This window comes from Coregonus clupeaformis, chromosome 2, assembly GCF_020615455.1.
Source record: "Coregonus clupeaformis isolate EN_2021a chromosome 2, ASM2061545v1, whole genome shotgun sequence".
Taxonomy (NCBI): Eukaryota; Metazoa; Chordata; class Actinopteri; order Salmoniformes; family Salmonidae; genus Coregonus; species Coregonus clupeaformis.
This window is the reverse complement of record NC_059193.1, coordinates 30490432-30504240: the sequence shown is the minus strand read 5'-3', so window position 1 is coordinate 30504240 and position 13809 is coordinate 30490432. Positions and strand designations below refer to the sequence as shown.

Below are 13809 nucleotides of genomic sequence, written 5' to 3'. Positions count from 1 at the left end.
TTCTTTCAACAATAGCTTACACTTGGAAATAATGAAGTCTCAGTAGGCTGACACAAAGGAGCGAGCGTGCACAGAGGAAGTGATCAAATATGGCCTTGAGCCAAGCGCCTTTGTAGATGGTCTTTGTGTTGTCATTGATCCGGGGGTGGCTACACCCGAGGAATACATTATTGATGTACTTTTTGTAACTTCTGAAAGGAGCAAGTCACAGGCATTAATGGGGCCGGATTGGCATCATGCCACCACCACCGGAAGAGCAGGAGCCAGTACGTGGGCGGTGTATGGGGTGCCTCAAGACTTAAGAGCATACTGCATGACCAAGGGAGCACTGTAGTAGAGGTTTTCATCTCTGACTGTGCATTGTGCAGTAATTGGTGAGATAATGTACACTTCAACATAGCCAAGCGTCTGCCATCACTTTGCACATTAATGGCCTGGGCATATCAATGGAAGAACAGCCATACTTGTAAATTGTATGTAGTACAATGCTCATTATATCACAAGATAATATCTCCACAGACAACTTTCAAGATTTCTGCTCCCTTTGTAATAGAACACAATGGCATGGTCCCTAATTTTAGCCAAATGCTGCATTCTCCTCATCCAAAACTTGGCAAAGCTTTCAAAAACCAGATGGTGGTTGGTGGCTGTGATATTTCCCCATCAACTGTAGCTGTTGAAGATGGTGTCAGGGTTGGCACAGAAAATGGGTTGTGCACAGATTAACGTTTTGGATCACTGTCTCTTAGCATGTGCCTTGAGTGGGTTGAGGTTGAGGGGTGAATCGCATTCTGTGTGTGGTGTGGCTAACATACAGACAGAGGCAACCATTATGCATACTATGCAGCAGAATCAAAATGCATTAATTCCTATAACAGTGCATAAACCTTGCATGTCCCTTTTCACTAAATCTACCCTGGATGTCTATTCAATAACATGTAACATGCAGAATCATAGAGCTTATAAATTCAACCCCAAATACTAATTCAAATAAATGTTTAAGATCAAGTAGGCTATCAACATACTCACTGCAGAGCACATACACACGCTGGATTGTGGGGGGTTTTCAGCAGAGGCAATGGCATCCCCTACTGAGTTCCTCCTAAGCCTTACAATCACAGACAAGATCCTGTTGAATAATTGAGCTACACGACTTGCCACTGTTCTCATTCAGTATATCCTACTCACTTCCTCTGTCTTCACTGTTTCACTCAAGACCTCCAGACAGAAGAGATTAGGGGGTGTGTGCTAAACTAGCCCTGACGGCACTGACAGACCATCACCCTATAGTGTCCCTCAAGACCACCGATCTGATGTAAAGTCGACTTATTTCCATACCAAACTGATATTTGGAAGTTCACAGGATAGGATGTTTCCCGCAAACACAGAAGAGTATAAAATTACTTTGAATATCAAACATCAAATGTACACCCCGCCCCCCCCACATACACACAACTCCCCACTCCACCAACCCCCCCGCCCCCCACAGAGATCACTGTTTGAGCCACTGTGAAATAGCCCCCCATTCTTCCATCAGTATGGATGGGAGCCAGCATGTGACCAGTGGACCCAGAGCTGGACAGAACGACTCCCCTGCCATCCATTATACGATCATGTGCAAAGCCCAGGGACCTGAGAATTGTACAGTAATGCAAGCTCATTGATTTATAATTCACAGCCGTGCTGGCAACCAAGGGTCGGAATTACACATGTTGACAATAGCGACGGCGCTTGTACTTTAGGATGTAAAGGTCATTATCTAGATGCCGTGGCTTTTTTACAGCTCCTCTGACAAAGGGGGTGCATTAGTGTCTTGTGTGCATGCAATTCCACTAGAGAGAAGGTGCATTCTGGGTCCTCCACAGTGTTGTTAGCATGTTTGTTTAATCTTTGTCAACATTCAAGAGGTGTCTGTTCATTAATTTGAATCAGCATACTGTTCCATCCCCATTTAGCACAGTGTGTGTATTTATGTACTTTAACAACATATTTGTTGTACAATACACCATATACAGTACTGTATATTATATATGTTTTATCTTATTCTCATAAGCCTGTAGGGTGTTTCGGTCGTTCAAGAATAGGGATTGGATATGTCCATCAAGAACCCTGCACCCCCCACAGACCAAGCATTCATCATGAGACTCTTGACTTGTACCTGACTTGTCACATGACATCCTCCTATAACCCACCAACGAATGCCAGGCTGCTACTATAGCACAGGATTACTTCCTGCACACAAGACACCCATCTCTTTGAACGATGCAAAAACCTCTTGAGAGCTACCATTTTGACAATAAAACCACCAGTATCGTTCTGAATAGGCTCAGAGTGTTGTGGAGCTTTTCTCGGATAAGCGTGTTTCTCGGTACAGGAGATCACAGTGGCACGGGGGCTAATGATTCCCTCATCCCATTGACAGCTAGACTCAGATTAAATGGAAAAATGTTAAATCTGGGAGAGATTAAAACGACAAGTGATTCAGCACTCCCTCTCAATATTCATCCTCAGTTCACGCAACAGAATGAAAGTAGAGGGGGGAGAAGATAGTGCTATGCTTCATATCAAGAAATTAAAGTGAAGGCAAAAATAAAGCCTTTAGTGTCAATGTCGTGGAAAGGTGAGACTTCATTATTTACCGTGGCTGACTCATTAACAAACTGCATGGGAAACTACTTTCCTAGCATAAGGATTTCATAACATACTGTAGTTATGGGCAAATGTTTATTAATGTGATATGTTTACGGTGTCCATATTAGGACAGCCTAAGTCTGACCTGAAGGAAGTGCTCTCTTTTCATCTCTGCACCATAGAAGGAAGGTGGGGTAAGTTGTCATAATTGGCGAGGGATCTGTGTATTTGAGGGGGTGGATGTGTGTGTGTGTTTCATGAGTACAAATCATAATCTCTATGGTGAACCAGCGATACGACAACCTGATGCCCCCTAGAGCTTTGAGTCAGGATCTTATCGCAAAACCTTTCAAAGACCCATGGGCTCTCTCTCCTCGTCCCTCTCTTGCAGAAAGAAAGCATGTTGGTCTACAAGGTGCAATTGCCACGTGGCGGATGAAACCCTTGAATGGGACTTAACCCAGCAGCATCTTATGAACCAAGACATAGGGAGACTGTTACTTTCCCACCCAAGCGTCAGTGGCCAATCTCAATGTAGAGAGTCTTCAAGCCATGCAGAAACCCCCATTCTCCCCTTCCTGTTTCTAAAACATGTTGTTGAAACAGACGAACATCCACGACTTGGTCTACTGCTCTGGCAGTATAGGCCTGAAGGGAATGAGGATCAGTAACCTACACTAACAAGACCAGATCCAATGTCCTGCTGAGAAACTATTCATACACCAGCAGCCATGGCTATGGGAATCTGTCTAGTATGTAAGATATACTATAGTGTTGCTGACATCCAACCCAATCCAAAGGCAATAAACAATCTGATATTCTTTCGAGTCCAATAATTGGTATAAGTGTCTGAATAGTCAAAATCATCAACAATATGTCAATGCAAATTTGAAAACCCTTTCTTAGACTTACACAAAAAGGAAACATTGGATTCTAGATCAGACGAGTCAAGATCAGACATTTGCTCATTCTCAGCCACTCAACTCTAATCCACTGTGCTGACTAAGACAACATCCTTTACCAACAACATGGCTTACCCTGGACAACATGGCTTACCAGGACAACATGGCTTACGAAGACAACAAATGCTGCAAGGAGTTAAATATTCAACTGGCTCCCCACCTTGATACCACACACACAGCACTTTTGTAACCGTCTAAAGAGCAAAGCGGTCAATACTCTAAACACCAGGCTTCGCTGCTGAAAACCGAGGGCAGAGAGAAAGAGGGGGTAGGTGGCAAAGTCGACATAAGGACACCTCAAAGTGGCTGATGAAGGCTAAACACAAAATGGATGGTCCTGCCATTAGAGTTGTGTCCATATAAATCTTATCAGGAATAACGATATTGGCTGGTTATTACAGTTTTTACATATATAATTACATGTAATTAGTCAATGAGGAAGTGATACTCCAGTTTTAGAACTATGGTATGACTGTAGAAATGGGTTGTTGTGTCCATGTTGGGATGTTTGGTACAAAAATGTATTAACCTTTACATAAGTTGAAGGTCTCATGACTTTCCATTTCTCTATGTTTGATAGTACATTCTACAACAAAAGAGCACATTGAATATCATATTTGTTATAAAATCACACATTTGTTGCACCAGCCAGTCACCTACATAACTGCAGCAAAAGGCGCAATAATAACCTTTGATGTTACTCTCTGTTACTCTCTGTGTTCTCCTTCTGAAAACATAATAGTGCTTAAGTAAATGTGCTGTCAGATTGGCATTTAGATGCTTTTGTTGGAATTGAATATGTGTGAGAAGCCAAGCTGTGGCAGACTGATAGTGTCACAATGCCTAAAGGTCTCTACAGAGAATACGTAGATGGGGCCGACGGAGCGTAGCGCAGTGTTGGAATGTCGTTTTTCATCACAAAAGAGGCGGCTCCTTGAAATACGCTCCGTCATTCAACACAGTTTTCTTCTACCTGGAGATTGAGAACCGACATATCATTCCTTCCACAGCTATGGGGGCAGTGTTGTCACTTGTTTCCTTGAGCTGATCTATAGGGTATTCATCAAAGTAGCCTATTTTGCATTGATAACCAAATATAATCTCAGTGATTGTTCAAACAATACACCAAACAACATTGTAGCTTTATAGAATCCCCAAAAATGTTATTTTGTTTAGGAGTGATAACGTTATTCAAGGTTAAAACAGATATGCCTATCAATTTGCTTTTTTTTTTCTCTGTGACAATATATATATTTTAAATTCTATTTTTACCGGATATGGGAGAGAATACATTGAAGCAGCATATCAATTTAGGATAATGTTGTAGTTTACACTGGCACGTTTAAGAATATTTGCCAGGGCATATTATTTCATTATAAATCATATTATTTCACATGGAGATGTGGGAAGCTAAAAGGGTAGCTAGATTGCAGTGTTTAGCCAACTAGCTAGCAAGGGAAGACAAGACAAGATACTCTTCTTTTGCTTTCACCACAAATGAGAAGACAACAAGAAAACACAAGAATCCACCAAAAAATGTATATTGTTTAGAAGTAATAACTAGTGATTACAGGCTATTGTAAAATAGTAGACAATTAGCTAGCTATGTGACTTTTTCTCCACGACCAAAACATTATGTTCTATTTTTAGCTGATATGGGAATTAATACACAAGCGGCATATCAAACTGGGATAATGTTTTAGGTTACACCTGGAAGTATAAGAATATTTACCAGGTCATATGTGTTTAATTATAAATCTGATTATTTCACATGGAGATGTGGGAAGCTAAAACAGCTAGCTAGCGTGCTATGTTTGTAGCCAATGTAAAGCCAGCTAGCCAGGCTGCCAGCTACCTACTGGCTGGCTACAACTAGCAAGGGAAGGCAACTTTTCCTTGTTGTTTACAAAAAAAACATTGCTATCTCCCCCTTGTGAAATGGAATGGGACAGGCAAGGATGTTACCAAAAGGTGTCTGCTACTCCAAAAATCACACTCCACCCACGTGCATGCACGTAGATCAATGGAGTGGAGCTTGTAGTACCCTTTACTTTGACCTCCCACTCCTGTGTGTGGCATACTTGGCTTGTGTGGAGCCTGAGAAGACCTGGACAGACAACCTGAGGCAATTCGATCTTCTGTTTTTCAGGGACAGATTTTTTTAAATGTATCACAACTGCCAATTGGCCAGTAAATTACAGTAGTTTATTTTACAGAACAGCTACTGTAATCCATTTTAAGGTAATACCTTTTACGGTACCAAAATTGTTAATGTAATCAAATTTTTGCATTTACATTTTTGTCATTTAGCAGATGTTTTTGTCCTTAGCAACTTAGTCAGTGCATTTAACCAAGGTCACAGTCATAGCAAGTAAAATGTTATCAGAACCGTTACTGAAAATGTTGTTGTAGTTAAGGGTACATTGGTTTTTAAAATAGTAATTACAAGATATCGTATGATATATCTCTGACTCTCTCTGGTCAGTGTAGCTCAATCCTGTGTAGCTCAGTTGGTAGAGCATGGCACTTGCAATGCCAGGGTTGTGGGTTCGATTCCCACGGGAGACCAACATGAAAATGTATGATAAGAGAGTCTGCTACATGATGTGAAAAATTAAATAGTGCCAATACAATACTGAGATATTCACGGTAACTTGATGCCAGAGCAATGAAACACAGTACAATACAGTAATATTAATGACTATAGGGAAAAATAGATCAAAAGGACATGCCTAGCCACTCAACCATTAACGGTTTGAGACTTGCTGCCACTCTCATCTGTCCCCTAGTGAACCACTATCAGATATCATTTAAATTGGTAAAGCACTCTCACTAACGGGTGCAACAAATATAGCCTCTTACAAGACACATCTCAAAATATGTTAATGAGTGAGAAACAACAATACAATTTGCACCCACTAGTGTTCAAAAGGTTTTTAGCGCTCCAAAAATGCGGTAAGGGACTGAATTCTGAATTACAGTAAATTATTGGTAGCAATTGGCCAGTAAGTTACTGTAGAGTTTCAGGACAAGATTTTTAGAATTCCTCAAATACAGTATATTACTGTATTCTGTTGGGGGTACAGTATTCTCACTCAGGTGTAAACAAATATAGCCTCTTACCAGGCGGGACTTAAAATATGTTAATAAGCCAGAGCCTCTTTCTCTGCCCACCACATTTCCCACAATGCACCATAACTAATAGAGTAAAGCACATTTACGGTATTTTCAAATCAAATTTTATTGGTCACATGCGCCGAATACAACAGCTGTAGACTTTACAGTGAAATGCTTAGTAAGACAAACATTTGCTAAATAAAAAAGGAAATAGTAACACAATAAAAACAATAACAAGGCTATATGCATGGAGTACCAGTACTGAATCAATGTGCGAGGTAGTTGAGGTAATTGAGGTCAAATCAAATCAAATCAAATAGTCACATACACATGGTTAGCAGATGTTATTGCGAGTGTAGCGAAATGCTTGTGCTTCTAGTTCCGACAGTGCAGCAATATCTAGCAAGTAACATCTAACAGTTCTACAACAAAAACCTAATACACACAAAAAATACAGTATGTACATGTGGGTAGGGGTAAAAGTGACTAGGCAATCAGGATATATAATAAACAGAGTAGCAGCAGCATATGTGAAGTGTGAATTTGTGTCTATGTGTGAGTGTGTGTGTGTGGCGTCAATAAGCAGTACAAAACAATTAAGATGAATAAATAATAAAGGGCATCAATTTAAATTGTCCAGGTAGCCATTTGATTAACTGTTCAGCAGACTTATGGCTTTGGGGTAGAAGCTTTTCAGGTGCTTTTCGGTACCAAACTTGCGGTAGATACCAAGTTGTGATGCAGCCAGTCAAGATGCTCTCAATGGTGCAGCTGTTTAACCTTTTGAGGATCTGAGGGTGCATGCCAAGTCTTTTCAGTCTCCTGAGGGGGAAGAGGTGTTGTCGTGCCCTCTTCACGACTGTGTTGGTGTGTTTGGACCATGATAGGTCCTTAGTGATATGGACACCGAGGAAGTTGAAGCTCTCGACCTGCTCCACTACAGCCCTGTCGATGTGAATTGGGGCATGTTTGTCTCTCTGTTTCCTGTAGTCCACGATAAGATATTTTGTCTTGCCTACGTTGAAGGAGAGGTTATTGTCCTGGCACCACACTGCCAGGTCTCTGACCTCCTCCCTAAAGGCTGTCTCATCATCGTCTGTGATCAGGCCTACCACTGTCGTATTGTCGGCAAACTTAATGATAGTGCATGCAATCGTGGGTGAACAGGGAGAACAGGAGGGGATTGAGCACGTACCCCTGAGGGGCCCCTGTATTGAGGGTCAGCGTGGCGGATATTTTGTTGCCTACCCTCACCACCTGAGGGCAGCCTGTCAAAGCATGCTCTAAGTATGCGTCCTGGTAATCCGTCTGGCCTTGTGAATGTTAGCCTGTTTAAAGGTTTTACTCACATCTGCATTCTACCGTGTTTTACTGTTGGAATTACAGAAAGGTCTTACAGTGTGCTGTAAAACAAAATCTATGGTATTTTACTGTGTATTCTATGATAAACTACTGTATTCAGTTTATACAGCATCATACTGTTGATCTATACAGTAAGTTACTGATAAAATTACAAAAACGTCTAACAGTGTACGTCCTCTCACCCCCGCTCCCGACACGTAACCCATCTGACCTGATCTGATACTAATGCTTCCTGTCGACACACACAGGAGGGGTGGAGGGGACTTTGCTAGAGGTGACCCGCAGATGCTAGTCCCCGGCAATTCACTCAAAGAGGTCGAGCTCCAAAGTGACACGGTTGACAGGGTCACTGTCAACTGGGGTTGTCCACGATCTGTCCTCGAGCCCCGGCCTCTCCTCGTGTGCTCTTCACAGAGGGATTTGCGCTGCCACCAATAGTCACTCTCTGCCATTCACCACTGGAGCAGGGGACAGAGGATTCTGCGATGCCCTTGCTGGCCAAAGTGTGCTCATTGATAAGGACACTGTGTTGGTTTCATGCACTTAATAGAAAACAAGTTTCCTTTTGTTTATGATTTTCGGTGGGTGAACTGTGAAACCACCACTACCTTTGGTTGCACTGCTGCTACAAGCGAACCACATTTTAGAGAACTAGTGGTGCTCCATTTCACAAAATAATGTTTGGCTAACCACTTTGATAGGAGTCAATGAGTTGAAGTATTCATAAACGATAATTGGAGAAAATATCATCTAAATACTGTAGCTTGGTATCCATCAGACTTGATCTCCAGTCGACACAAGGTCCTCTTAAAAATGTCTTCAAGCCAGCTGGCGGTCTATACGGTACAGATGTGGGACATATGAACGCTGGAATAAAAATGTACATTATGTAAAAAGCCAGCATGTGCTTAGTGGCCCGATTTGCGTAAGCATGCTGCTAAGTAAAGCCTGAAATGTAGCTATAATTAGCCTGAAATGGATTTATCAGCGGTGCATCTATCAGCCTGTCAGATATCAAATATTCACCCAAGGGATCCGTTTAACAAGAAACAGTGGAGGAGAAAGCGTATTCAATCCTAAATCAAATTCATTTACGAAAGCAGATGGAAGACGGTCATTGATGTTGGCGCTACACATGCCAACAAGACACTGCATGTGTCTCTTTTCATAATGATCTGTGTATTTCTGTAGCCAAGCCACAGTATGACAATGCCATTCAGGCTCCTCACTGTACCCGACAAAGGTCATTGTCTCGAAAAAAACTGAAACCCAATGTTGACAGAACAGCGAGCATTGATTTTCCTATTCCTTAACGGATTGTCTAAAAATATGCCATTGTGCTTGGGCCACGTATTCCCTTTCACACAGCTCAACCACGCTATTTCTGAAAGACATGCCAACCTCCTATAATGGCATTCTGGATGATAACGACTCTGTTATATTACAGTAATGTTCTGCAGAGAGCTTTCAGACAGTGTGGCAGGAGGCCTGAAGTATTGACATTTTAGGATGGTGGCATTTTAGAACATTACAGTTAATTGCCCGGGACAGAAAGAAGATATTTTAATATCCACATAAACACTGAGACGCCTGCGAACCTCAGAAGACTACATAGAGGATGCTCTGGTAGAATGTCCTACTCTAAATCAATGCATAATATTAGCTTCTAATGGCTAGCAAACATTGAATATGACTAAATCTCTAGAGCGAAAGTGGGCCTTCTTATTCATCATTGAAGGTCTGACAAGTCCCCTTGATGTATGAGTAGTTCATAGTTACATAGCAACCCAGGTAATATGACTTAAGTGCAATCGCTCCAGTTCCTCCAGTTCCTCTCCAGTCCAATCCATCCAAGTATATTTTACACATGTGCTGTATTAGCTTGAAGTCTTCCTTCCCTGAAGTAATCCCTGGCTTTTTTCTCACTGATGCAGAGTGCCTGTTATTAGCCTTCACTGTCATGCCTGTAAATGTATCCCTCTCACTAGTCACATTTAGTTCTGTAGAACTCTGAAGTGCACTGTTTTTGCATGACCCATCTGCACATTATAATTTAATTGGAGTTTAGTACAACTGCCACACTGGTATACAATATAGTATTATAACCCTAAATACTGTATGTTTGTCTGCATCTCTGCTAAAAATCTGGGTAAAAGATTGAAAGGAATGTGAATCGTATTTCAGTACATTTAGTAATTTCTTGCTTTTCTAAAGTCTAGCAACCTTGCCAGCAGGCATGCCAGCTAAGGCAGTTAGACAAGCTACTTTAACTTGATTGATAGCCTGAAATGGCTTGGTAGCTAGTTATGAGGTTGGGAAATTGGGAACCTATCTGGCTAGGTAGAATTGCTAAGTGGCTAGTATTACAGAGAAACAACACAACATTGTGTTTTCATTCAAAACAATCCCCCTATTCTTTCTGCATACACATTCTGGTTAAATTGTAATACGTAATATTGGCTATAAACAAGTCTTAACAAATTCCTGATTAAACTATGAGGCATACTTCAAATTATTTCATCTATGTGATTCCAAAACGCAGAAATTATTGAAAATTATTTAGTATAGTTGGAAGCACTTATGTCATATTTCAGCTGCCTAGTGACGTGCATATATACTGATTCAAATCGTAGCTGTAGGCAAATAATCAAAGCACAGCATTTTTGCCATCAAAGTTGTTTTCTTCTCTCATTTCTACCCCCTGTTAATATGTCGTCTACGATTCTGAATAATAACTAAAAATTACAACTCCCTCTATGCTTCATCCATATTATATGATTCAGTGGATGCATTATTCTACTGAAATGGAAGTCTTTGACTCCTCTGCCAGCATCAGACAGGAAAAAAGAGACCACACCTATTCCTTTTACAGGAGTTGGAGACACACATGCAAACATATACACACACAAACATACACATACACACACACTCAGACGCACACATACCTGGACTAAATTGTTTAGCAGATTCAAAAAGCTGTGAAAGCAAAATCGCCATTGCTTATCCACAGTGAAAACCATTACAAGGCTTAATGAGCTCCAATTCAAATATTCCCTTTCCCATGTAACCCCGGATCAGAGTCTATGCGTCAGTGCTGACATGGTTAACACTCAATAAAACATCAAAGCAGATGAAGCTCACAGCTCTGGACACACATACACTCACACACACACACACACATACAAACGCACGTCCGCCATACTGCTCATTAGATTACACCTATACCTGGACCATGCAAACAAAAAGATGAAAAGCCAACAGTCTCTTTCATGAGGTAGCATATGAGAAAACATAAGTTAATTCCAATACCAGAGCTTTCTCACATTGATCTCTGAACCCTTAGGATGGGCAAAATCCTATATACCTCAACCAGCTATATATTACAGATTAGAAATAGCCAGTCCTATTGGTGGCCATTTAGCAACTGTACCTCGGAAACTAACTTCCAGTCCCCCTCTCCTACCTGCTCAACCCCCTCTAGCCCCCTGTTGGTGTCTCTAGAGGCAAAAGCATTTAGTAATCACTGGTTTGCATGTTACATGAGGCAGCATTATAATAATCCTCCACGGCAGGGGCAGGCTTTGACAGGTACAGGCTATTTATTATTCAATTATTTTAAATATTTCAGGGCAGACAGGATACGCATGCAATCATAAATATTTCAGCATGTTCCTACAAAAGAGATATCGATAGGGAGGTGCTGTAGATTCACTCTGATGATGCTGCAAAAATATTTATAAACCCCTCTTTTATATCCCTTACCATCCTATGAATCATTTTCTCCTAATTTACATTCATCAAGGACCTTGAGGAGAGAAAACATATGCTTATCTACATTTTTCATCACATTTTCAGCTTAGCAGGAACAAAGATGGGTATGACCGTAGGACAGGAAAGATGCATTGCATTACAAGATTTGTCTGGAAAGACTCGCAAGGAACTGTTGGCAGAAGTATGATGTGGGGCATGTAAGACATTCGGGCAGCATTCGAAACAACGAAAACAATCTGTTTGCTGTCTGCTGCGATAAAGGGAAAAACAGCGCTTCATATGCATGGTGGCTGTGGCTGCAGTTGCGACTCGGTGGTGGGTGGTGGTGGTTAAAATACAAAAGTAATCCCATGGCCCATAGATATGGCCCCTACAAAGACAAACACCAGTGGTAATTATGACCTTCCGCCCAGCCTTCCTGCTGGAAGCCACAACGCAGAGACCGAGACCGAGACCCCAGAGATAAATTGCTTTGCACACTGGAATTATATCAATCATATTCCCCGCATGCATCGGGATAAGGTACGAAGAAGAGAAATCACAGAAAGGCGTTATCACAACTTTTCACATATTATTAGTGTCAATAAACAGTCTGGAGATGACTCAAACACACATACCTTTCCGTCTGATTATTCTCTCTTTTTTCTTCTGCTGCTGAGTGTTGCAGTTACCTAATCTGGGTTTTGCTAAAAATAAAAAAATACACGGGAGGAGTACAGTAGCTGGTTGGCTGATACACCGGGAGAGTTGAAGATAGGTCCTTACCTTGAACTGCCATCCAGGATCCAATAGTCCACAAGATTAGCTGACTGAAGCTGAGAGCTCCAAAAAATAAAATGATGCTGCTCAAGTTCACCTGGTTCAAAATACGGTAAAGCGTTTTGTTTTTTTCCAGTGAAGGATGTCTTTCACTGCTGTGTGCTCCTACTTCCTTTATTTCCCTGGTTGCGCTGTATCTTTTCTGTTGTGTCCACTTGGTATTCCACCTTATTAAACCCAAACGCTGATTGGATCTTCTCCTCCCGTGTTGCAGGCAGACAGGCAGCGATTAATTATGAGATCCACAGAGGGAGCACACTCTTCGTGCGCACTAGCTCCCCTGCAAGTGACTAGAGGTAGTCTGTGCTCTCCACACCTCGAAGATGGGAGCTGTCCTCTGTTCAGCATGGGGGGGAGGGGTCCCCCAGAGTGCAAACTTTCAGATACCTCTCACCACTCAATAGGAGGTAGAAGTGGATAGCGAACTCTTCTAGTATAATATTTTATATTTTTTCCCCTCCAATTTGCCTTGTTTTGTAGCTCTCCTCTGTAGAACGATGTCTGCTGAGAAGTGGCAGAATGAACGCTGCTCTCTCTCTCTCTCTCTCACTCTCTCTCTCTCTCTCTCTCAAACACACACTCCCCTCCCTGCTTCTCACTGCAACTCCCACCCCCTTGTTTTCTCTCTCTCCCTTCCTCTCTCTCTCTCTCCCATTTCTGTTGTCTGACAATTACCTCTTTGGCATTCACAGTCATGTCAGATAGAAAAGGTTCGCCGCCTGCACTCCTTAGGATCCCTTAGGGATACAAATAATGGTCTGATACATATGGAAAGCTAAATAGAGAGTGAGTAAAGAAACAACATGAAAATTAATGAAGGAATGAGGAACGAGAAAGTGCTAACCTCTGACTAACCATTCTTTTTTTCCTTATTAACTGAGTCCCTGGAGCTTGGGTCTTTTTCATCTCTCTTTTGCAAACTCCTTGTAGTGGATCAGGTCAGGAGTTGATGTTGGCCAACTGTCAAGAGTGATTGAAGAGGGAGATGAAAATAGCAGCAGTAACAGACCAGTGCTCTGAATCAAGGCAAGGACAATCCATGAGCTTTAGCAAACCGTGGATTTGTACAATTAACAGCCTAAAAAAATTGCCAGCAATTCCCTTATCACTCCGTGCACATACACACAGAATATTGCTCTGTACGCGA

At 41.6% G+C, this 13809-nt stretch overlaps 1 protein-coding gene across 2 annotated transcripts in view; it reads right to left on the bottom strand.

Annotated features, from left to right (window-relative positions):
- LOC121534468 (leucine-rich repeat and immunoglobulin-like domain-containing nogo receptor-interacting protein 2) overlaps window positions 1-13181 on the bottom strand; it is a 409153-nt gene extending 395972 nt beyond the window's left edge. The window contains exon 1 of one of the 2 annotated variants that reach the window (XM_041841072.1): window positions 12461-13181. The gene's annotated coding sequence lies outside the window, so the exon portion shown is untranslated. The remainder of the gene's footprint in view (window positions 1-12460) is intronic. The other variant, XM_041841064.1, reaches the window with a different exon arrangement.
- Window positions 13182-13809: the final 628 nt, after the last annotated feature.